A 25,869-nucleotide genomic window follows, 5' to 3' on the forward strand; every position below is an offset into this window, starting at 1 on the left:
TAACAATATGCTCCATTTACATTGATCCTCATCTAACCGTTACACTTCATGACTTAGAAACTCTTTTAATACAACTACCAGAGCCATATCTTTTAGTTGGGGATTTTAATGCTCACTCCTATTTTTGGGGAAGCAGACAAACTGACGTCAGAGGTCAGGTTTCAGAAAGTTTTATTCTGTGCAACAATGTCTGTTTGTTAAATACGGGGAAACACACATACTGCTCTCCAAGCACTGGCAAATTCAGCTGCCTAGATTTGTCTTTTTGTTCACCAAGTGTTTTTAGCGATTTTAAATGGGATGTCCTTGACAACCTCTATGGAAGCGATCATCTTCCAGTCATTATCAGCCTAGCATCATCACCATCAATCACCCTAACAAAACCACGGCGCTGGAAGCTAAATTTGGCCGACTGGGCGCTCTTCCGCGAGGAAGCTGCCCTAGAAGAAATCTTTTCGGACAGTTCTGATGTGGATACATTAAATGAAACTTTCACAGCACGTATTATTGCCGCCGCTTACCTAGCCATTCCATGGACTTCCGGTGTGGTGAGACAAAATCGTAAAGCATGGTATACGCAAGAACGTCGAAAGGCCAAAAAGGAACAAAACAAAGCATGGGGAATTTTACGCCAGTACCCAACACATGAAAACCTGATAAATTTCAAGAAGGCAAAATCTAAAGCTCGGTATATCCGCCGCACAGCTGAAAAGCAATCATAGCAGAGGTATGTATCTTCTATCAACAGCTCAGTTACATCCAAGGACATGTGGGAAAAAGTACATAAACTAGATGGAAAGTACTCCCCCTTCACAGTTCCATTTTTCACCTCTGGTGCACAAACCAGTATAGAGGAACAAGCAGACATACTGGGAGAATATTTTGCTGCAGTTTCAAGCTCTACGCACTATACGCAATCTTTTTTAAAGTATAAATCAACAGTTGAAAAACAAAAACTCCCAATGACTGGTAGCATAAATGAACCTTTTAATGCTTTAATTACACTAGAAGAAATACATAGAGTACTGTCAGCTGGCAAACACACTGCACCAGGACCTGATGATGTGCACTACGAAATGTTAGCCCATTTATCAGAAACCTCTGTAGAAGCATTGTTAAAACTGTTTAACAAAATCTGGATATCCGGAAAAATTCCTGAGTCCTGGAAGAAGGCCATTGTAGTGCCACTTTTGAAGCCTGGAAAGTCTCCAAATTCTCCAGGTAGTTACAGGCCAATAGCCCTGACGAGCTGTCTTGCAAAGTGCTTTGAAAGTATTCTAAATATAAGATTGATGTTTGTCCTCGAATCCCAAAAACTGCTTGACACTCACCAGTGTGGCTTCAGGAAAACATGTTCCACTACTGACCACCTTGTCCGCCTCGAAAATACAGTTCGAGAAACGTTTCTACATAAGCAACACTGCCTTGCCGTCTTTTTTTACCTTGAAAAAGCCTACGACACCACATGGAGGTTTGGAATCCTGCGAGATTTGGGAGAGCTTGGAATTCGCGGCAGGATGCTAAAATGTCTAGCTGACTTTTTACATAATCGATCCTTCCAAGTACGTCTTGGTTCCGTACTTTCTAAAAACTTCACACAAGAAACTGGAGTGCCCCAAGGGTGCATTTTAAGTACCACGCTTTTCATAGTAAAAATGAACTCTATAGCTAAAGTAATACCGAAATCCATTATGTATTCAGTTTACGTAGACGATTTGCAAATTGCGTGCACATCATCAAACGAACGTAACTACATGTGAGAGGCAGATTCAGCTAACTGTAAATAAGATGGCATCATGGGCAGATAAAAATGGTTTCAAGTTTTCCACGCAAAAGTCTGTGGCTGTTCTCTTTTCTCTTAGACGAGGACTGCACACTGACCCCACCATCTACCTAAATGAAATCACACTACCAGTAAAACACGAACACAAATTTCTAGGTTTAACATTTGATAGGAAGCTCTCTTTTCTTCCTCACATAAACGTCCTGAAAAAGAAAGCTTCCAATTCTCTGAATATACTCAAAGTCCTCTCACGCAAACACTGGGGGTCTGACCGGACGTGCCTTTTGCACATCTACCGCACAGTCATTCGCTCTTGCCTAGACTATGGCTGCATTGTATACGGATCAGCAAGACCTTCATATTTGAAGCGCTTGGACCCTGTACATAATTCAGGCTTGCGTCTTTCTACTGGTGCTTATAGGACATCACCTATCGCAAGCCTTTATGTAGACACCAACGAACCATCCCTAGAACTTAGAAGGACCATGCTCACATTTTCATATATCCTGAAAATACGCTCCCTACCAAAACATATATGCTACCCCATTGTCACTAAATGTGCCTCCAGAATATTGTCCAAAAATAGGCCTCAGTCAATCAAACCCTTGTTACTTCGATTTGAGGATAAATGCAAAGAATTAGGAATACTAAACGCCCTCCCCAATATTGCATCAAGACAAAATTCACTGCCACCATGGTACAGCCTTCCTGTTGTGTGCGATTTCACACTAACTCAGTTTTCTAAACATACAACACCACCTGAACACATCCTGCAAGAATTTCTAGCTCTTAAAGGAAAGTATGACAATTGCACATAATTTTACACGGATGGATCCAAGAAAACAAAACACGTAGGAAGTGCAATAGTGCATGGAAAATGGGAAAAAACTGAGATTACCTCAGTGTGCAAGTATTTTTACAGCTGAATGTTATGCTCTGGCAGTGGCTGTAAGCAAAATAGTAAACGAGAACATTACAAACAGTATTATATACACAGACTCCTTAAGTGTTCTCACAGCCCTTCACCACAAAAATGCAGTTGTACCACTACTCGGGGAAATCATACACAACATATAAACAGCCTCTGCTCGAGGACATAAAATAACGTTTTGTTGGGTCCCGAGTCATGTCGGCATTGGAGGCAATGAGAGAGCAGACTTTTGCGCTGCCCAGGCCCATGGAAAACGAATAAAAAACATAGACATGCCATACAGAGACTGTATGATGCTGGTGCACAACAAACTAAAGGACGAATGGCAGTCATCATGGAGTAAGGAGGTAAATAATAAACTGCAGTTGGTGAAGCCCACTTTAGGGGAATGGAAATCATGTCGCAATCAAGAACGTTTTATAGAAGTGATTTTATGCCGTCTCCGCATTGGCCACACGCATATGACGCACAATTTTTTGTTGAGAAAAGAAAACAAACCTCTGTGTGAAGAATGCGGACAGCAACTCACCATAAACCACGTTTTACTTTCATGCACAAGATTTGAAATGCTAAGGAAAAAGTATTTTACTCGATTTTACGATGAACACATTCCTTTCCATCCAGCTTTGATTTTAGGTGAAAGCGGACTTTTCGATCTATCATGTGTTTTGCGCTTTTTAAAGGAAGCAAATGTTTTACGGAAACTGTAGAATAAATAGTGTACGCCATTTACAACCTTGTGCTTGGCGCATGATAGCCTGAGCTGCTTATGCGCCATTAAACCCAACACAACACAACAACACAAACACGCTTTCTCTGTCTACAGCACTGTAGTTAATGAGAGCACGCATAATCAGTTGGCTGGCGGAAGCCAAATGCACGACATTGCAATGGGTACATGTCCCAATCTTGGTTGTGAAATCAATATCTGTTAGGCTTCGTCCTCTCTGGCTGGCGCCCTTCCGGCTCCCCACTTTGTCTCAGTTTTTTTTAGTTCTTCCTGGATTCAAGCAGGAAGCGAAATGCATTACCTATTCACTAATGCTCCTCATTACTCTAATCTAGGTCGACGAGAATCAGCAGGAAGTGAATAAAACCGCAAGATTCGATCCACTCCTAAGAAATTCTAAAGAGGCTTGCTGTACCTTTGGGAACTGGACACCTTGCCAAGTGGAGGAAAAAGTAAAGCATGCGGCCTTTTTTCCCGGAGTTCACATTTGTGTGTGCCGCAAGAAAATTCGCGAGCAATGAGCGCATTTTCTACAAAGTGAGAGGTTTCAAAAAAAAAAAAGAGAAAAGTTTCCCGCTCAAATGTCAAGAAAGTAGGAGAAAATAAGAGCATCATCTGGTAAAATATTTAGGAAAAACCCCCAAGGTGGAGTAGATTTCTAATAAGGGAGCCATCACTCATTGTCATCCACCCGAGCGCAGCCGTACGGCTACAAAGGAAATCTACACAGCTTTCTCAGAAACATCGTAGTTAAAGAAACTTGTCCTGATCAGGACAAATTTTTCTTGAACTACGAAGTTTCTGAGAAAGCTCTTTGTAGCCGTACGGCTGCGCTCGGGTGGATGGCAATGAGTGATTGCTCCCTTATTAAAGAGCATCATCCGTGTCTTTTCTCCGTCTTTGTCCTGTGTCCCTGCGCTACTTCATAAAATGCAAAGCCAAGTCGCCCAAACTGCCGTTTTGCTACAAGAGTCGAGGTCCTGGGTTTCAGCTTCTAGATAGTATATGAGCTAACCAGAAGGGTCATCCACTTGCTTGTATGTTGTGGTGAAGCACATTATGTTAGGTTTTACACAGGCCACCTGGACGAAAAACACAAGTTTAAGGGTGCACTGGCACGACCACCGTTCTTGTTGAGACATTGGGAGAAGGTGACAATCTATTAAGGATCCTTTAGAATCAATTAGGTGGCGTATTTTTGTATGAGTGCCTCGAGAATCGAACAAAAAAAGGAACACACAGTGTGTGGTTGCCCCTCCTCCTGCAGATAAGTAGACGAGCAAAAAGTTGTTATGCTCTATGGCAGTTTGGAACGCACAGTCCTGAATTCGAATCGCAACAAGCAATGTTCGTTGACGATTGTGCATCAACTGTGTACAAATAACACGTTAAGGCTTAAAGAGAAAAATTTCGGAAAGATATACCACGGTGGTATGGGGACAATATACGGGTGCCACTGGGATTCAATTTTCAGTCCAGAACTCGCCGTGCACACTCCATGACGAGATCCCGACTCCCGTTTTTCGCCACCAGGGCGCTGAGTTCAACTCACAGTTTCGCAACCTGCTGGAAACGGGCTCGAATTTCTTCGTTCGGCTAAAAGGGGACTACCGGAACTGCCTGAACCCACACGTGCCCTCAGCTAGCAGATGACGCTGAGAGTACAACTAGCAGACAATATCGGATTCGAGCGAACGCTTATCTGGCACATGCTCTGCTCTAATTTACACGTGTTTTTATTCTTATTTCTGCTCTGCTTTCATAGAACTCGCAGCGCGAGATGAGTGCCGAAAATGTTTTTCTTGGGGGAGTTCAGATGGTCGCGGACTCAATGCTTGGGGACCGGGAGGCGCGCCCAAGTTAAAATAAAGATAACCTGTCTAGGACACTGAAGTTATATACTGACTTTAGTGCGGCTTTGCATGAGCCTGCGTCCTACCTGAACTTCGCATCGTTAACGAAAGAATAAGCAAGTAAAGCCTTCCAAAGAATGCATCTAAGTAAAGGGTCTGGCAAAAATCAGGGAACAATTCGTTATAAATTTTTATGCCGTGCATATGCAATCCCTCACATCCTTGAGCGTACCAAATCGTTAAGGAACGCTAACGCTACATTAATCCCCAAGAAAGAGAATGGCGAGGAGTTTCAAAACCGATCAGCCCTCTCATGCTTGTGCTAGGGTCAACGCGTTGACCTGCAGTATTGCTAATAAATAAATAAATAAATAAATAAATAAATAAATAAATAAATAGGGTATTACCTAAAGTGAGTGCGAACAGATTCAGAGCAGCCTTAATTTTTGGCCAGCACAGCCCCTAAGAAAGCCCGCGCAACAATAGGAAACATTTCACAGTGGGAACTCTGTGACATAAACCAGGTGTTATGAAACTCCGCAGGTTAGGACGAGTGCTTGTATATTAGTCGTTAACATTTGGTCGGAGGATCAGGGGAATCCACCGACGGCGAGAAGGATTGTAGTAAGGGTGTAATTATAGATAAATATCCGCCCATAATGTTACCGCCATGCAATTGGAAAGGAAAGCCTTTATAAAAGGTTTAGAGTTAATGAAAAATATATTCTTACCTGAGAGCACTGCCTGTCGAATGTCGTTCCGCTAGCAACGGAGGTAACCATAGGGCGGCGAGGAGATCAAATAACCGATAGTCAACTCAAAGGGTAAGCAGGTTAGTCTGGAAAGTAATAACAATAATAATGTCCTTTTGGATGAAGTGCAGCGCACAAGATGCTGCAATTCTTAGCGAAATGTCCAAAGATAGGGCTGTAGCTTTTTTCTCGCAAAAATCGCACCCGTTACTTGCACGAGACAACACTGTCAGCGACATGTCAGCGCAACACTGTGCTGGTAACCAATACTTCCAACTAAATCTAGAACAAACCATGACAGGACGATCAGGCCATTTATGACCCGCGGTAACACGTTTATACATTCCCTCTTTCCATTCGTCATAGAATCCTGGAATAATCTGCCACTCGACATTGTCTCCTCCACATCTGCAGATGCATTTTGCACCAAGGTGGAAATATTTTTGTTTGCTCAGCAAACTGCAACCATGTGAGCAGAGGCTCTAAAAAAACGTGGAGTGTGTTGAGAGTGTTTCGTGTGCATACATTGTAGGTATTAAGCGAAATACTTAATGGTCCTTGCTGTCAAATGTTCCTTTTCATTCCATTGTTTTCTTTATATTTTTTTTTGTCTTCTAGGATGCATTTTACATTGTCTGTAAATATATGACTTTATTACCCACTCCTGTATGAGCCTGTCAAAAGGCTTACAGTAATAATAAATAAATAAATAAATAAATAAATAAATAAATAAATAAATAAATAAATAAATAAATAAATAAATAAATAAATAAATAAATAAATAAATAAATAAATAAATAAATAAATAAATAAATAAATAAATAAATAAATAAATAAATAAATAAATAAATAAATAAATAAATAAATAAATAAATAAATAGTGTTCTATACATAAGTTGTTACAATTTGCAATACTAGTCAATGCAGAAAGCGACTGAAGCCCTGCACGGCACTGTTCTCTTAATTTGCTGCCACACTCCGAAGAAGTTGCAAATGGCCCCTGTCAGAAGCTTCTTTCCAGACAGCCCAACATTATAAGTGGAGCTGTAGAAAACTGCACGAACGCATTACTCTGGTGTTGTTCTGCCTTTCTCTCCCTCTGCTATTTGTTTTCGGAGGGGTGGGGGGCGCATCTATTCCTGCTTGGTTGGTTGGTTGGTTGGTTTGTTGGGTTGAACGTCCTGAAGCTACAGAGGCTATGAGAGATGCCGTAGTGGAGAGGTTCGGAAATGTCGACCACCTGGGGTTCTTTAACGTGCACTGACATCGCACAGCACAAGGACGCCTTGCTTTTCGCCTCCATCGAAAAGCTGCCGCCGAGGCCGGGATTCGATCCTGTTTGGTTTATGGGTTTATGATATTCATCGGAAAATAAAGGCGATGTTTGTAGTTCGCAGCATTGATATTTATTATGAGACAATCGGCTTAAAAACCATGCCGTGGATTCAAACCAACAAAAGTGACGTGAGACACTGTTTCTGCAGTGGCGACGCGCAGGCCGAGAGTATTAATGTAGGCATTCTGAAATAAGTCAGGAAGCAGCAAGCTTCAGACCCCATTTCTGGAGCCTCGCGTATTGCAATAACTTCGAACAGGCCTAATAGAACACTGCGCAATGCCAAAGCCCCTTCCGGTTGTGAGTCGCAATACGTTCTTGGAATTTATTCTTAGCGCGTCTCCAAACTCTCACACCGCGTGTCCGGCTCACTCATTTGTTTCGCTTTTTCCTAGTCTTCACTTTTGGACGAGCAGAGGAGGATGTCTAGTTTTCAGACTGTTGCTATCATCATTTATTACCAAGTGGCAGGGATAACAAGATGGAAATGATTGCGAAACCTAGAAGTCATGGCTTGCTCCGAGGAAACTGTGTATAGGTTTGGCGGGCTTCAGAACTTGTAATACTGACAGGAAAACAGACTTTAATAGATTGGGCTCTGGGCCCCGAAGTTCAACTTCTTTTCTTCTGAGAGTGGACACAAGAAAAGTAAGCGGTTTCTCGTAGGAGCGAAGTATGCGAAAAAAAGTTGGCTTCTCAAAACTTCTAGAAGGTACTTAAGATACCTTAGGAGCGACATTGCGAAAGCCTTTAGGTCTTGGTCTACTGTAGTGGTCATTTGACATGACTGTTTTTAGACGCACTTTGAGGCCATCTCCATGTTTTGCGGTTTTCAGCTAGAAAGATAACTTTTCACCCGAAAGTTCTGCGTCCCAAGTTTACACACAACCCATCAATCGTCGTTCATCAACCGCCCCAGGAAAGGCCCTTTACCACTTACATTTGTGTGGGTGGGTGGGGGGGAAGGTGAGAGTTTCTTCTTTCTTATGTCTCTACCTCTTTCGTATTTAACTACCCTTCGATGGTTCCCGCGACCATCACTTTTCGCTTTTAAGCAGGTACTACAACTACCACTACTCCTTTTAGTCGTCTACTTTAACTACAAGTTACTACCAGCACTACACCTCAGTTCAGTCGTTCAGTCGTGTCCGACTCTTCGTGACCCTATGGACCATGTCATGCCACGCTTTCCGGTCTCTCACTATCTTCCTAACATCACATAACTTCATCTGCAGTGCCTCGAGGATGCCATCTAACCATCGCGTTCGCTGCCTACCCCTTCTCTGGCGACCCTCAACCTTTCCAACATCAAATATTTCTCCAGCGACTCCTCTCTTCTCATCAGATGACCAAAGTAGCTGAGCTTTAACTTTAGAATTTGACCCTCCAATGAGCAGTCAGGGTTTATGGTCGACAGTATCGACTGATTTGATCTTCTGGCAGTCCAAGGAACTCTCAAGAGTCTTCGCCAGCACCACAATTCAAACGCGTCAATTCTTCGGCGGTCAGCATTTTTCACAGTCCAACTCTCGCATCCATACATCACACACGCCTACGCCTACTTCTGCTGCTAATAGAAATGCATCACTAGTACCATTGCTGGCACTGCTGCTACTACTAGTTAATAGCAACACTGCAACTAGCGCGGTTACTATTACGAGTGCATCTAAGAATACTACTGCTACCACTTTGAATACTACTGCTATTACCGCTACTACTGTTACGACTACTACTAAGGCTAGTACTACTGGTACTACTACCCGTACTACACTAGTGATGCAACAACTGCCACTTCGCAAAATACAGAGAAAATTTGCTGAACAGCCGTCGCTGGAAAACGATGCTTTAAAGCGCGATGCGCGCTGTACTCGAATCCGATTTGCGCTGAGCGATATAGTTGAAAGAGTAGAAAGCAGTCTACAACGCATTTCATAGGGATCGAAATGCAGCGAGGAATGCTTTGAGAGCATTACCTAGAAATAAAATTAGCAGAGGTGCGACAAGCCCAATGTCTTAACAAAATACCCTGTGTGATCTATCACAGTTTAGTAGGCGGGTGACAGCGTTTGTATGCCCTCACGCCACATCCCACTCCTGAACCTTTTAAGCTGAACAGAAAAAATGTATAGGAACCCTGCAGATGGGCGCTGACATTCACAAAGTGACAGAAAAAAGGTAATGTGCGAACATAAAAGTAATTCACTTCAGCTATTCAGGTGTGATGTCAGCAACTGCCGGAACTTACATGAATTGCGTTCTGTAACAATGCATTATGGTAATTAATTCCATTCTTTAAAGACTACAGGTAGAAATGACTTGTTGAATGCAGTAGTGGAGCCATGCAACGGAGAATGCTTATGGAGCTGAAATGACAGCGATAAGTTCGTAGGGGTGAAAGAAGAAGGGAGTCCCGAAGTGAAGAAAACAGTAGTAAAGTTTATGGAAAAGAGATAAACGGACGACTTTCCGCCTGTGCACCAGAGGCTCGATGTCGATAGATAACTTAATGCTGCTGAAGTTGGAGTGGGTGTCATAGTCTGGTGAAATAAAACGTGCTGCGGGGCTTTGGGAAGGTTTCTAGATTGTCAGTTAAGTAAGCTTCATGTGGGTTCTAAATTTGGGAAGCAAATTCTAGTTTGGTTTGGACGAAAGTTTTGCAAGCTATGCTGCAGATGGAAGGTGGGAAGAGACTGAGGTGCCGTTTAATATATCCGAGTGATTTCGATGCCTCGGCAGCAAGCTTTGTGTTCGGACCACGTGAGTTTGCAAGTGGTAAGAACTCCAAGATAGCTGTAGGATTCCACTTTGGAAAGGTTGGCTGAGTGCAATCAATACCTGTAGTTCAGAGTATGTGCTTGCGTGTTACTTGAATGTATTCACACTTGAATACGTTGGGCTTCATTAGCCATGTGGAACACTAGTCTTCAACTTGGTTTAAGTCATTTTGAAGGCATCATTATCAGCCTGACTATACCCACTGCAGGGCGAAGGCCTCTCCCATATTTCTCTAATTAACCCGGTTCTGTGCTAGCTGCATCCAATTGACCCCTGCGAACTTATTAACCTCATCCGCCCATTTAACTTTTTGCCGCCCCCTGCTGCGCTTTCCTTCCCTTGGAATACAGTTTGTTACCCTAAGCGACCATCGGTTATCCTCTCTTCGCACTACATGTCCTGCCCATGGGCATTTTGAGGTAACAGCTGATAATTGTTGGCAGTTATGCTGTGGTACAAGACGCAGTCATCTGCGAAAAGACGAATAGACGATGAAATGCCGGGAGGAAGATCATTTATGCAGATTAAAGACAGAAGTGGCCCGACCACCGAGCCTTGCGGAACATCAGATAGAACTTCAGTTGTAGGCGAAATATCAGCATTGATAGCAGGGAACTGACGGAGACCGGTTAGGAAAGAACGAGCCCATGTTACTATCAGAGGATCAAGATAAAAGCTTGAAAGTTTGGCTAAAAGACGTTGATAGGGTACACGATCGAAAGCTTTCGCAAAAGTCCAAATATATTACACCCATCTAAAATGACGAATCCAATTGTAGGTGAAGATCGGTAGGGAAATAGAAAAGTTGGATTTCGCATGAACAACCGGAGTTGTAATCAAGGTGAGATGCAACTTGTGAGTCTATGATGTGCTCTAGTAATCTACATGCAATGCACGTTAATGAAATCGGTCGGAAATTTGAACAATCGGAACCTTTACCGGCCTTAAAAACCGGAACTACACTACTCACCTTCCAGTCGTCTGGAATTGAGCCGGTAGCAATCGACTTCACTAAAATTATCTGCAAACTCTTACGGGAGGGGTCCTCGATACATTTCAATATATTAGATGGTATATTAACCGGTCCTGGAGCGCTTGAAACCTGAAACTAATCAATGAAATTAGCAATACCTTTAGACGTGATAGCAATAGGCGACTTATGTGAAAATGAAAAACTGGATAAGGGAGGAACTTTTAAAGTAGGTTCATTAGTGAAAACAGAAGAAAATAAAGAGTTCATGGAACCTCGGAACCGGCATTGCTAACCAATGAGATAATACGCGAATACTTATTACCGGGAGTTAGAAGTTTTCAGAATTTTTTCGGATTGCAGGGAATTATGTCCTGCAAGTCACAATGATAAAATTTTCCTTTTTCGCATCGTAAACGTTGCGTGTAATTGCGAAGGCAAGATAAATACTTTTCTTACCGCAGAGCGCTGGCCGAAAGCTTTGCAACACGAAAGAGCCGTTTCTTTTTCTTGGAGAATTTCATGACGGCATTTGAAAACCAGAGTCTACTGGCATCGCCTCGAATGCATACAAGGGGAACATGTAAATCAATAAGTGATAATAATTCTTTTTGTGTAACAGCCAATTTTTATTAACTGTTCATGCAGAGGAGGACAAGAGGAAGTGACGGAGAAATTTATCCAACTGTTTGATAATACTTGAGATATCGGCCTTAAAATCTTGATAACACTTTACCGATTGCTGACGAGTAGCGATGGGTAGGAATAAGTTGAACAATGAAGTTCAATGATCGCTGAATCCAGCAATGCACGGTAATGACTGGAAAGATTCGGGGGTGAGAAGCAATAACGAGGTAAAGTGTATTTTTTTGTTCAGTTGGCATGCCAACGTTTTGTGTAAGGTTGAAGTAAGAACTAAATTAAGAAACTCGTTTGATGGGCACTATGGGCTGATAAGTGTAACCAGTTGTTGTAAAGCAAGTTAAAATCACCTCAAAGCAAACAACGTGCGCGGAAGCGGGCATTGAGGTCCAGTAGTATTGAATACAGCTTGTTAACAAATGAAATAACGGATGCAGAGCACGATAACATGCAATTAGAATGACTATACTAGAGTGCAGTGATAAATTCACTGCAAGCACTTCGTAAATACTGGTAGGTAAAACAGAGAAAGATGACACACTCTATTTCAGGGCTCGACACTGCGACGAAAAAAAGGACAACTAGTTCGTAGACAACTGGCGTGAGGGAGGTAACTAGCCTGCTAAAAACATTAGGCTCGGTTTAGCTCTGGCTAAGCCTGGTCGAGTTGCGAAAGCAACAGCTGCATGCCTACGCTTGTGGTTAGCTTGTGGTTAGTTAGTGTTTCATAGTGGCAGCTATGGTTATATCAAGAAGCCAAGTCATGGTCAACACGTCTAAAATCTTCAACGTGTCCAGACTGAACGATTAAACCGGCAGTGGCTAAAGACCGCTTCCTTCGTTTCTCTAAACTTGCAGTCTGCTCTTCATTCCTTTCTTCGGCACACTGTCTCCTGAGGTTTCCGTTGCGCTACGTCTGGATTCTCCTATCGCACCATCGGCTCGTTTAGTTGCAGCGTCAGCTAGCGGTTTCTAGAGCTTTCTTGTACATTCTTCCTTCGTTTCCTCGGCGCGTCGTTGGCGCTTCGTCTCATTCTGATGCTCTTGGGAACTCAACCCGGAATCTTCCGTAGTCGTCGTAGAGTCACTCTGGGAAGTAGAACGATTTCCAACTGCATCTTCGTCACGACGATTCTCGAGTCGTGCAGCGCGTTCTTCTGCTGTCTCTTGAGCGTCTCGTCTCTTTCCTTCGTGCTGTCGTTGTCGCCTCCCTTTAGCGCTCTTCTTAACGACTAGATTGTTGTTGTTGCGACTGAAGGAAGAAGGAAAAAAAAATTGCACGGACCTGCTACTGGCTCGGTAGCTGAGCCCCCTCTGCTGCCTCGTGCGGACAGAAGAGAAAATAGAGAAGAAAGAAAAAGAATAGGGAGATAAAGAAGCGCGTCGCAACTGCCGTCGATCACCATCAAAACGGTAGTGTGTGCAATGACGGACTACAAAAGATAGAAATTCGGTGGCAGGCTAGCCCCCGCCGCAAGCGGCGCTGATCTACCAGTCCCGGCCCTGAGGGGACAGAAGTAACCAACGTCGGACTAGATTCTACCGAGGCGAAGCGCGCTTATATCCGCGAAGCGTCACCTCCTCTCCTTCGTGTAATGTTGCTTTCGCAACAAAAGGAGCGGTTGTATGACCACGTTCGTGGCAGTGGCGTGCCGCATATACCATTGTGCAGCATATGGAACTAAATTTCCTGATATGGTATTTATTCAGTACATTCCCGACTGAACAGTGGCGGCTCTGAACACAAGGAAGAATGGCCTAGCTTACGCAATTTTTGGGTTCGGCTGAAGTGCATGGATAATAAAAAGGGAGAAATACGTATACTCGTTATTTTGTTAATGGACACTTAGTGCTCCACGATATGAACAAAACAAGGTGTCGATCAATTCAATGCGAATTTGATAGGGACTTCAAGGCAGATGGCTCTCTTAGTAAGTTTCGAAGCAAGCCTGCAAAAGAGATTGCATTTGGTGAAAAGTTTGAATTCGTTCTTTGAGAATATGTCAACAGCTGGCTCTTGCTCTAGAATGAAGGGTTATTAATGCAAATCAAACTTCAGCACGTCGTTAGGATGCCTTTTACACGTTTCGTTCTTTCGAATCCTAGAAATATTGACAAGAGTATTTTATTTGCTCACCTGCAGTACAAATCCGAATCCGCTCTAGTGGTGTTGTTAGGGTGAAATCACTAACAGATGCCACTGTCAGTACTTAACCATTTGATCAGGAATAACTCTGTTGGTTTACAAGCTGTAAACACCCATCGGAGAGACTCTATCGCGCTTTGGAGCCACTATACCGGACCTAGTTCGGTTACTGGCCTGAAGTCACATGCTTGTGGTCTCACGAAACAGAGCAGCCAATTAGACCGAATGCAGAAAGTCACAAGAACGATTCGACAAGAATTTTGGTTCCTGGGGGTGAGCGCATGAAGGTTTCTCAGCAGTAACGTGCGCTTAGTATCGTGGTCGGTCGTGTTTGGGCCACGAATGTGTCACCGCTGGGATGGTGGAAGCTAGAAGCTGCGCCATCTTCTGGCAGACTAGTAGATGCGCGCATGCAAGCATTCTGCACCACTGGGTGCATCCCAATGTTCGAAGCAATCAGTTCGGGTCATTTTTTTCTACAATGTTTTGGTACTATCAGCAGCGCTTTATCAGACCGCTAACAATCTCAACATGCTGCATTCCATGGACGACTTAGACCATGAAATGACTGCACAAATACCAGCTTCCATGAAAGGTGTTCAGTCGGTGTTATGCTGCTCTGCCCTATAGCGCACTCAGTGATGACAATGAAGTTTCGTACGTCTTCGTAAACACGCGCGGGAAAAATAGTGAGAAAACTTCAAGAAGCAAGTACAAGTGCACTTAAGATCCCGAAAAAATTATCAAGAAAGCCACACTGATTTATTATAGTCTGAGTAAATCTGTTTATTGGAATAAAGACTGAAGCAGCAGAGTCCGCTAGTAATTGATTACTTTTCTGAAATTCAAATAATATCGACGGTCGTAACTGACCGCTGTAATGAGTTACGATTTATATGGGCTAATTGCAACAGTAATGGATTGTTTACAAGGAAGCCCACGTCACCCCTAAAGAGAAATAGCGCTCGGAAAGCACCGGCACGGATTTTATGCGAGCAGATATCTTCAATCACACACCAATATAGGCAAATTGCTATTCTTGACGAGGTTTTTCGCTTCCACTTTATGGAACCATACATTACCCCTTCTCTAATTCTTGTTGTTAATTGTATGTTAGCTTCAGTATCTAGCAAACGCACAGCATAATGCTTGAAGCCTATTTATTGCTGCTTTTTAGAGGAGAGCATATCTGGCTTCTATTAGGGCTTACTGAATAGATAATATAGAACACAGCATTCGCGGTATCTTACCATCAATAAATAACCGAAGCTTAGCTGAATACTCTGAAAGATCTGCGAGTGTAGAGAGTATTTTTTGTGTGTACCAGAAATAAGAGTGGGTTCTGCTACACGCTTCCACTAGTATGGTGTAGTAGGTGAAAAATATGTTCTTACTGAGTAATTGATTTCCGAATATTGACTTGTTCGTTCGCCCTATTCGTGTTTTGTCTTCCGCGAACAAGGCTGAGCTTTCACTGCAGCACTGCTTTCCGGCTCAAAATGTGGTCGTCTTGAAAGGTTCCAAACGCTTTCTTTAAAGCAATGACTAATTGGGTATGCCATTTGCACTGCTTAAATTTAGCCATCTGCACTTGGTTCAGTAACAGCGCAGCAGCCGATTCTCCTGATGTCTCAGAGTGGATAACAGTTACAGGGGCGGCAGAAAATCATTTGGAAATTAATATTAAGAATTTTGCTAGAATCAAATAGATGGATGGAATAGATGAAATGAAATAGATGTAAATGGATTGAATTGGCACTGAACCCGGTAATTGAGAGACTCTTAAAAGAGGCCTTTGCCCTGCAGTCAGGGTAGTCAAGCTTACAATGACTGGGGAGGTTTAAGCAATTAGATGGTGCGAAGTTTTGCTCATAACGCCTTTATTGAGAGTCAGTCCAGAAAGGTCCTTGAAGATGAAATAATCTTCTTCAAAGACACGATGGTCCACCGCTTCAGTACCCTATAGTGCCCACACAACAAGTCATGTATCAGCAGTGTTTTGAGTAGACCTTAAGTCAGTGTGCTGAAAGCATTTGCACGGGTACTCTCCGTATCCAGGCATATATGCATTAGACGGTTGTGGGAACGTCAGCGCTGTGTACAGGGTCGTCCACTTCTAGCTATAACACGGTCACCGTTTTCAAAGCGCTATCGTGTCGCCCCCAGCCACGCAATCAAGTTAAGTGGCAGGCCACGCGAAGCACCACCTCCGGGTCCCTCTGTGTTTGTATCGCATTGCTTCGATATGTGCATGCGTAGGATGCAATGTTGTTTTGAAAGCAGGGAGCGTGTTATAGCTAGAAGTGGACGACTCTGTACATAATTGGCATTGGTCGCTACGATTACAGCTTGGTGGACTGGGTCTTTTTGGTTGCACTCGCGAAGGGTAAAAAACAACACTATTCATTTCAGATATCTCCAGAGATTAAAATATACAGAAGGATGTACGTACAGAGAGGGACACAGGATGACGTTCGGCAAACAGGCCCAGCTCTCCGCTCTACTGAATCACTTAAGGATAATTGTTTTCACGCGCCGAAAGCGATCGTACACGTATAGAAAAGAGGTTTCCCGCCATATAAATTTCTTTCAGATATAATCGAAATAGTGTCAGTAGCCATTAAATACTAATCTGAGTGTCTTAGTGCGTAGCGGATCACTTGCTTTAAAATATCTGTGCAGAAATCCTTGAAGGTAATATTTCACGGTTCGAAAAGTGGGGCTAGCCGTTATCAAAGGAAACATAGCTAGGCTAGGCGCATCAGTACTTTGCAGCAACTCCTTATCCACTTAAAGATAAAGCAGTTATGTCATGAAAGTCTTTTTTAAAAGAATCTGTGTTTGCCCTCAACCGTTTGTTGCTGCAATCGGAGAAACATTGGGGGCAAAGTGCCTCCAAGACAGCCTTTCGAGTGCAAGCAACTAATAGTGGAAGACTGGATAATCACGTAATCCTAAGTCATGTACTCACGAAGAGCAAATAAACATTGCGGCTTTTTAAAAGAACTTTCTTTCTCCTACACGCTATTCACGGCGAAAATATAGTTTGCCTAATCAGCACATACATACACGGGCTGTAAACATTCCTGCTTTAGGTAGGCTTTTGGCACGGTTTCTACTTTGCTGCCTCCTGTTTTCAGTCGATGCAATGAAAACAGAGCTCAAGGAAAGGGAGCAGCTGCTTTCTTTGTGCACAGATTGATCCACTCTCTGGGGGTGCCAAAGGCCCTTCTTTGGTGGCGGGAAAAGGTCCCCCAAGGAGCAATAACCCCGGGACGTGAAGCAATAGAAAGCATTGCAGTAATTGATTCGCACGGCGAATGCCTATTCACGCCAACAATGCTGAATGTACAGAGCGGATGAAGAATCTAGCATTCTGGACAAAGAAAGGCATTGAGGGGCAGCGGAACAGGCGGAAGTGCTTGACATACGGGGTCTTGTTTCACTTACCATCGGAAGTACGTTCCTTTTTATTGAACCTTGAAACACCCTAGAAGAATTCGACAATCGTGTGCGGGATTTTATTACTGACGTAGCTGCTTTGTTTACTACCGAGACTTCAAAGTCATACTGTACGGGGTACTCAGTAATAAAAGCACATTTCCATAAATGATTCACGCACTGTAGAAAAAAAAAAACTTTTGAGAGGCGCATAAAGATGCTGTGCATATCTGGCTAGACAGTTGCTTGGCCTACCAAGTTTTTGAAAATCTCACTATATGACCATACGTTTTTTCATAGAGTCAGATGGCATTAGCATTTGCTGTCTGCCACTCATGCGAGCAATTCTCCTGCGCTCTCAACCCTTTTCTAATTTTCGCAGAATTTCTGATTGCTCGTTAAAACATTTTAGCGTACCATTTAAAATGCGTACTATAAAAAAAATGTGAAGTTTAAGAACAGGCTTGCGCATAACGGCACCACGGCAAGATTTAATTTATCATGTTTAATGAAACTGTGCGATGCATTTTCTTTTTAATTGTACTCATTGTTGGAACCGGCGCAACATGTTTCCTATTTGATTACTAGTGTTTGCAATTTTCTAAATTACCAGTTTTTATTATTTTTTTTTTAAGACAGAAAAGGAGCCGAGTAGAGAGGCAGTAACTAACTTGGCAAGAAGATTTTTCGGAACCTCATTAGTTCGAAATGCCGGATATTAACAACTCTAAGAGGCCCCCATGTGAAACTTAGCTCCCTCCTAAAAAAAAAGAAAATATATGCAATACAAGGCTTGGACAAAGACCGTTTTATTGAATATGCACTCGTAGTTCACACAATAAAAAAAAATCTAATAGATCGAACACTGTAAGCGAATATTATTCCGTAAAAAGTCTAGTAATTCAAACTTACAGCGTACATGAGCAGTTGACGGTTTCGCAGTAACTAACCTAAAACGGAAATATCCCATTGAGCCCATCACCAGCTAGAAATTGAGGTCACTCGCTTTCAGTTGATGCAGTCTGTATCATATTAACGCACCTGTCATGCAAAGCGCTTGCTTGTCTAAAAACAGGTTTAGAGGGTCGGAAGAACTGACAGCTTGTGCTATGGTCTACATACCCGCAAGAAAAAGATGGGTTCGTCATTATTTTCACTATAAATTCGATGCTAGGCAAAATCTCTTATTTTTATACTGATAAAATCGTCAAAATAAAGACAACCAACAAAATCCAGGAATTGAACTGATGCCATTTTTAACATATTGAGTGCTTAGAGGTAAAATACCGGTTCGCGGCCATAAAAAGGACACGTTCAATTGCAGAAGCATTAGTTACAGTATAACGTTTGTGGAAACGTATATTTTCGAATCTGTGCTTAAAGGTCAAGCTTGTGCAGAGTTATTTTGTTTACCCGTCTGGGATGTTGCGTATTAAAGAGGTATGCTTCTCTCGCATAGCATCTTCTCGTATGACGAATGATAATGAGCAAAAAATCTACTCTGCTTGCGAAACATTCCTCCCATACTTTTATGCCAGCGTTGAATAAAGTCGGTGGGCACTTAATCGTGAACAGCAATACATTTAGTCAAACCCTAGTAATGACGGTGTTGACATCCTCCTTCTTCGACTCTTTTGAGTAATGCATGACAAAATATTTTGTGCAGGTGCATTGTATGATTACATTTCTCTAGATTTCTGTTTGAAGGAAATTATACTGCACATTTTTTCGTTATAACAGCACTGATCATGCCTGTGTAGGTGGAGTGTTCTGACATGGTTTCAGAACTGTAGTCGTTACGTCGGCAAGTAACACAATTTTACACTAATTTATTCTTGCCGTTTCGATGTTCACGGCAAGACTGCTTTGCACAATTCCTTAAGCGGGAGGGAAGATGCTTTTAATGCGAGCGCGGCTCTACGTTTCCGATAACAAATACTTTCAGCAAAGTCGCACTAGAATTTCATTGCTGGTCTACAATGAATTTCTATTTCAAGATATTATATTACAATTGTCACAGGGCTTGCGCCAGCGGTAAAACAGACATTTTATGTCCTTTTTATTGTATAAATTACCTCCAAAATAAATAGGCAACAAGAAATAAATAAGCAGCTTCCTGTAGGGAAGGTTTCCAGTTAGTAATGCGTGCTTCGTGTTTTTATCGCCGCTTACATACTCTTATCTAAATAAATGACACGCTCTGAAAGGGCAAAGTGGAATGCTGGAGCCGATGAAGTGAAACGGGTATTGCTATCATCTTCCACGCGTGACACTGCGTCTCTGTACAAAAAGTTTGGAGCATGTAGTTTTATGATAAGGCAGTGAATGCACTTTTGCGTGTATACTTTTGCTATTGCATGTATATTTTTTCTGTTGAGATATTTGTAGTGACTTATTTCTCAGGTGTCGCTGTCAAACCTCAATCTATATCCTGAATTGTTTTATCGTGAGGACCGTTGCTTATTATTTTCGAGCGGCGTTTGTGCAAAAAAGTGCACTACTGAATTGTCGCCCAGTGATTGAGTACTGACGCGTTGCCAAAGTCGAACGCGCTCGAGATCACATCGGCTCTCATTTCTACGTTAATATAATTATGGATAATGGAGAATAACAAAACCGCATGCAGCCGGGGGGCTCCGAACCCACGATTGACGAGTGCTATCAGAGAGGGGTCATCATGTTCCCTAAGCCTGTTTTTGATTAGCCTTTCCAGACACTCAAATCTGACAGCCTTGATGTCATATGTAGAATAACAAGGTTATCATGAAGCTCTCCTCATCTCCGTTACACCACGCTCTACGTGACATGGTAGAACAGGACGTTCCATATCCGCCAATCTGACCAAGGTTGGCCGAGGCGAAGACTTTGAAGGATAGTTTACAAGCAACATAAATACCAAAGTGGAACACTGAACACCCGCCGCCGCACCTTAGTTGGTAGAGCACCGCACGCGAAATTCGGAGGTAGTAAGCACTGCTCGTAATTGCGACACGTTATTGTCTTCTTCTGCCATCTTCTAAGCGTTTATTTTTACGGAACATCATTTCACACAGATTAACATACCGAAAAATAACCTCGGCTTTCCTTCGTGCCGACGGCTACTGGCTACTTTTGTATACGTCTTATAACGAGCCCCCCATTTTGTATAGTCTTGTTAGCCAACTAGCCTAAAGAAAACGGGGTGGTCGTTACAAGCTGCAGACAAAAGGAGCCAGCAGCCATGGACACGAAGGAAAGACAATATTATTGTTTGCTAGTATAAACCTCCGTACGTTGCAAGAACCTATCTCACGTACAATACAAGTCTGGCATTCGAGCCCGGAAAAATTCGTATCAGAAATGGAAAAGCTGCGCAAACTGAGCTGCACAACTCATATTTCCAGAAATAGGTGTTCAGATTGAGTTCCCACAATACATAAGGTGAATGATGTGTTAGGTTCAGGGCCGGACGTGATAGAAAACTTCGACCGAGGCAAAAAAATGACATCAATCACAGGGGACTATGTCATAAATTTCAAATAAAGAGCATCACTACTCCTCTCAGCCATTAAAGATGCGCTAGTTTTAGTGAAAACATCATTTATGAACAGTTACCAAATTGTGGCTGATGAAATTGAAAATGCGAAATTTTCATGGTGAATAGCTAGCCTTTTGCGACAAACGCCGTATGAGGATAGCCGTTAGAGTGCTCGGATATAGTCGAGTCCTCCTACGGTTCTGTAACATCCGCCGGCAAAAAGAAACACACCGATATTCTCCCACGTTATTGAGTAAAAATGTAACTCTCGCTGTTGGATTCTTTCTGGCGTTAGCAAAACATGGAAATATTACCATTCTTTGGCTGCAGTCAAGCTTCCACTACTGCGCAAACGTTGCCAAAAGTGTTAGGTAACACTAAGGATACATGTCCTAAGCACTAAGAATATAAATGTTAGGTAGCGCTGAGAATATGGTAATCCGCAAAAACGAGACACTTATCCTATTTCTAAGGGATTCTTCAATGTTTCGAGCAGTGGATTGAAGCATTTTTCATATTTTATGTTGGCAGTGACATAATTATATGTGAAGCTATATTTTACGACTTCCAAAAGAGTACCGACTTATACAGAAATCAATCGTTTTCGCTAATCGCCCTAATAGAATTGGAGGAGGAGATAAAATTAGAATATCATTGCTACAGTGACATTACCACACAATATGTTCAGCCCAATCATAGACGCGTGCCCAGCAGGCCAGCACAAAGGGAATGATAAAGCACGGTAGGCGGCGATGGGTTTGCGTCATCTCAATGTGTATATTTCAAATTAGCGCGACATAATAAAATGAAGTCAAACTTCCAGTACATCAATTCACGCAAGAATCCCACGCTCAATCTGCTGACATCAGCTTCATACCTAGGCTACTCGGTGTTTTGAGGCGCCCAGTCCACGCTCAATGGCCGTTATGCTCTCTCAGAATCACTAAACTCTGTCAGTGACCCTTCGTCCTCAGCAACGCACAGCGCCTTATTTATATATTTAGAGCCACCTTCGGGTTTGCATTTGCATATCGCGTGCTTTGTCATATGGTCTGCTTTGCCCTGTGGTCGTTAAAAGCTCGCTTTATAGCCTTTCCAGAGTGTACAGGCAAATGGGACATTAGGTACCTTGAAGAGCACAGGGAAAGAAAGTAAATTCAAGCAAATATTTAACATGTAACGTAACGGGTGAAATGAAGCACACTTTCAACTCTACTGTGGTTTCTGTCTGCGGCAGACTTCAAAATTTCAGTGCAAGCGTTTTGAAATTTTCCTTTGTAGAAACCTAGACAAATTCGCGATGATTATATTTGAAATGCAGTAGATTGTGCAGCTCATCGACTTTATTAGTAATTGCGACGTATAGACTATCTGGAGCGGAGGTACTTTCGCCAATCAGACCGCAAAGAGGTCGAGGGATTAGTTAATCACCAAACATTCTTCCGCAAGAGCAAGCATGAACTGATGGCTGCTTTGCTTAGTGTGCACAACTTGAGCTACTCATTGCTACTGCACAGTGGAACGCTGAAAAAAGAATTAAGAGGACGTTCGAGCTTGACTGCACTTAACGTCTTTTGGGTAGTGCAGGGTCTATAGGAAATAATCACCAAAGAAATGACAACTGTTTCAACAGTAGACGCAAATGTCGCGAAGAACACTATTGTCATGACAAGACACACCTGCTAAATGTATAAGAAATGAGCATGGGAAAAAAATTGCAAAAGGTTGCAAAAGCAGAAACGTGTTCACATAATTTCTGGGCAATCAATTTTAAAAATAAGTATCAATAAAGCGGAAAACTTTTGTTTGAATGGTATTAAATCAGGAATTTCATTGTATATCAGGACACCATTGTATTGAGAGAGGGCAACATACAGTGTACGGAGAGTTGAGGGAAATATCAGCAGTGGCATGGAGAGCAATGAGAGAAAAGAGGATGGAGATGATTTTGTGATGGGTATGATATGATTGTGGGATGTACTACTTCGCAAGACCGCAAACACACAACCGCCGATTCCGTAGATCTTCGCCGAAATAGAGCGTTTTCGGCTGCCGAAACAACCTTGCATATCAGCATAACCATAAAAACGTCTTCCTCGCTAAAATAGTTGCACATTATCATGCCTGAAAAGAGCCCGAATGGATCGGCGTCAAATGCGGTAGCATCAAAAAGCGACCGAAGTCTGGAATTCATTTAAATCTCGCTTTTGGAGAGTGGTGTCGTGAAGCGGGTAGTAAGCCGATGTGAACACTTGGTGTCGATAGGAGCTTGTCGACCAAATGCTTTCGTGCGATCTTTGTGACTAGCCATTGCTAACACGCCTTCAACCTATGTTTAAGTTGCTGCATGTGCCGAAACGCCTAGACGCTGCAAAGAAACCTTATGTATTGCGATTGGCGTACCCATATTCTTTATAGGCCATGAAAGTGCTTTGCAACAGTTCTGAGATTGCTATTGGCGACACATAGAGTAGCCGCGGACACAAACTTGTACAGTTGCTTCGAATCTAACTTATGGTTTGCACAGCTGCTGACAATAATGTCATCTTCTCGCTTGACGCATTGCATGCATTCAAGCGCGTCAGGGGACCTCCGCGCTAGGTTTTTCACTCACTTCCACTCATGGGTAAGGGGGTGGAACAAAACAAGATAAGATAGGATGCGCGTTAAAGTGTAAACAAAATGCGAGTTCGAAATATTTAATTTCGAGTTTTAAATATTTTTAAATATTTTAAATTAAAACATTTTAAATATTTTAATACCTAAGAAAGCATCTTTCCTTACCCGCAAGGACATGGTAGAAATTGTCAACTTATAAGGGTATTGTTTCTCTTGCTCCTTGCTTCGGCTATGAGAATAGCTTTCTTTGGAAGTGTACGTTCAAAAGTACAGTGGTGAAAGAAATCTTCATGTTATTACCCTTTAAGTTATGTTTAAGTCGCCGCTCACCTTGTGAAGCCCTGACCGTAGAATGAAATCATTTACATCGAGTTTGATGTGCCCATAATCTTGCCAGGCTATGGGATCGTTTCGCGACAGTTTTTAAACTACTAGTGGATATGTTGATTGCGTGGCTTAAGACATTAATAAAGCTGTTGTCACTCTTAATTTTCGTTCGCGCAGTAGCCGACGATATTGGAATCCTCCAGTGAGTTTGCCCTGCCTATAATATAGCGTCGTAATACACATCCCAACGAGATGAGGGTCTTCGTAATACACATCCAAACGAGGGTCTTCACAATGACATATATAAGCCATGGTTAACCTGGAGATCTAGTTGACCTTCAACAAGCCAGAGGTCACAGTGTGGCTATATAGCATAACCATGGAGTACCATCACTTGACCTCTGATTTGACGCAGATACAGCAACGCATGTTCACTCTTGCGGCTGACGGCATCGTCGACTCTATAGACTTCTCAATATATTCTTCACAAGACCATATCTGCCCTTGTCTATACCTAAGCCTAAGCAAAGAAACACCAAGTTCAAACGACGCTTTCACTTTGCCTAACTAGGTTTAGCATGGTTTAGCCTCAGCCAATTTATGGGCAATTTCTAAAACTTTCCCATGCTACTTATTTGACCTATGGACATGAACATCGTACTCTGTCGCAGTCACACAATGTGTGCGGTCAGCTAATTGGACTACATAGAGAAAGGCTATAGTCGAAAAACATTGTCAGCTACATGCGTGGGTTTTGCTGTTCCGACTGTGGCTGTGCATTGGTATCAATCTGACATATTGTTACGCCCTTAGCGTCGCGACGGAGACGTTCTAGTCGGTTCAGTACGCTAAGTACACACGGCCAGCGGGAACGACACAAGTGCCACAAGACAAAGGTCGAACAGGCGCGCAGACTTCTTCTTCCTCCTCCTTCTTTCTTCCTCCGTGCTCTGTTTGAGAACACGTCCGTAACAGTTCCCCCGTCGCAGGCGAAGCCCTCCGGGCAAGTCAATCGTCAGCACGAGGATGACAGGGTTTCAGACGCGCGACGTGGGCAAGCTCAGTTCGTGAAGAACGTCGGCCACTTTTGGTAAGGCGCGCAATCCGATAGGTGAGGTCACTAATTGCCTCGAGGATAACATAGGGACCGATATAGTGCGCGAGCAGTTTCTGACTTAAGCCACGCTTCCTTAGTGGACGCCAAAGCCAGACCATATCTCCAGGGAGGTAGGTGACGTGGCGATGGTGGTCGTCGTAGCGGGATTTCGAGCGCTTTTGTGAGGCGAGAGTTCTCAGGCGGGCTATCCGGCGGGCTTCTTCAGCCCGGCACAGGATCTCAGCAATCTCAGGTTCGTCGTCTGTGGAGAACGGGAGGATGGTGTCGAGGATGTGTCGAGGAGACCGGGCATAGAGAAGAAAGAATGGACTGTAACTTGTTTCCTGTTGGGCGGTGTTGTATGCGTATGTTATGAATGGTAGCACAGTGTCCCAGTCCTTGTGGTCGGCGGCGACGTACGTTGAAAGCATGTCGGTGAGTGTCCGGTTGGTTCGCTCGGTCAACCCATTTGTTTGCGGATGATACGGGGTAGAATGTCGGAAATGCGTTTGACACAAACGAAGGAGTTCTTCGACAACATCAGCGGTGAACTGACGCCCTCGGTCGCTGATCAACACTCGGTGAGGCCCATGGCGCAGTAAACAAAGTGCAGCAGGAAGAGGGAGACTTGGTGTGCAGTAACCGATGGAAGGGCTGCCGTCTCACAGTAACGAGTGTGGTAATCAGTGCAGATGACGATCCAGCGGTTGCAAGAATGAGACTTGGGAAAGGGTTCCAAGAGGTCTACCCCGACTTTCTCAAAAGGGGACCTTGGAGGCGTCACCGGATGAAGAAGACCAGGAAGAGTGCCGGCGGGGCGTTTGTGACTCGCACACTGAGCACAGCTAGCCACATACTTCTCAGTGGTTTCACGCATCCGGGGCCAGCAGAAACGTTCTTGGATGCGATAGAGCGTCCGCGCAGATCCCAGGTGTCCCGAAGTGGGGTCGT

The sequence above is a fragment of the Amblyomma maculatum genome, chromosome 9 (assembly GCF_055883805.1).
Source record: "Amblyomma maculatum isolate TAMU_Amacu chromosome 9, ASM5588380v1, whole genome shotgun sequence".
Lineage (NCBI taxonomy): Eukaryota > Metazoa > Arthropoda > Arachnida > Ixodida > Ixodidae > Amblyomma > Amblyomma maculatum.